The 1,002-nt window shown below is 47.5% G+C and overlaps 1 non-coding gene across 1 annotated transcript; it reads left to right on the top strand.

Moving 5' to 3' along the window:
- Nucleotides 1–653: 653 nt before the first annotated feature.
- Nucleotides 654–760, top strand: LOC146631584 (U6 spliceosomal RNA). The gene has a single exon (XR_014906222.1). It is a non-coding gene; the product is annotated as a U6 spliceosomal RNA (small nuclear RNA).
- The last annotated feature ends 242 nt before the right edge of the window (nt 761–1,002 follow it).

Genomic DNA, 1,002 nt, shown 5'->3' with positions numbered 1-1,002 from the left:
GACAGCACACTTATGACAATTCGAGTATGACAATTCAGATTACCGCTCATCTCATTGGTCGAGGAAAGGTCGCTTGCGGAGAAAATACCAGAAGACAACAGATGACCATAACAAGAAGCATGGCCAACAGGGAAACAAACGCCGACACTGCGGTGCAAGTCTCGGACGACTGTACACCTAAAGCTGGGCAGACACTGTGCGATTTTTTCAGTCACGTTATTCAGCTCCTGCTCAAACTGCACGATTGACTCGCAGGGGTTAGAAGTTGGTAGGTCACGATGCAGAGTCTCACACTATACCGCCCGATGCTCTGATGCGACCTGAGAGCTCACACTGTGCCTCCATAACATGAAGGTTATAACAGAAAATCTGTCGCTCTCTCTGTCTTTCACTCACACACACACACCAACACCAACAACTTTGCTAAATTGCTAATGAAAAACATGATCAGGCAGCTGTGATTGAGCAGCAATGTAAATCCAACTATTTTCACGGTTGTTGTGGTCATGATAATTTTGTGATGCCACATGGAAAAGGCTCGGATGAGCTTTCCAAAGTTCTACAAGTTGTGCCTCCATCGCTTGTGTCCAGATCACACGCTGCACTGCCGTGCTGCTCCGTCTTTTTCACCGACGTTTACGTGTTTGCGCGTGAGCAGTGTGAGCGGGTGTGGTACGCTAAATTGGATACGATACAGAGAAGATTAGCATGGCCCCTGCGCAAGGATGACACGCAAATTCGTGACACAGCCGCTTCTCGTTACCCCACGTATACTAAACGATGCACGATGAAGGCCAAAAACGGGCCGATCACCAAATCGGTCGCACGACTCAAAAATCGGCTCAAAATGGACCAAAAATCGCACAGTGTAAGCCCAGCATTAGAGCAGCAATGTTTGTTCCCCTCAGAGAAAGAAAAAAAAGGCTGCAAAAGTACAGGGAAGAATGGGAAAAGGAAAACACCTGGCTGGGAAAATGCACGATAACACCTATAACGTGCACT

This window comes from Diplotaxodon limnothrissa, linkage group LG5, assembly GCF_057381915.1.
Source record: "Diplotaxodon limnothrissa isolate DT_005_m linkage group LG5, D_limnothrissa_male_GT1.1, whole genome shotgun sequence".
Classification (NCBI taxonomy): Eukaryota; Metazoa; Chordata; class Actinopteri; order Cichliformes; family Cichlidae; genus Diplotaxodon; species Diplotaxodon limnothrissa.
The sequence above is the reverse complement of the archived record's forward strand: the minus strand, read 5'-3'. Positions and strand labels throughout refer to the sequence as shown.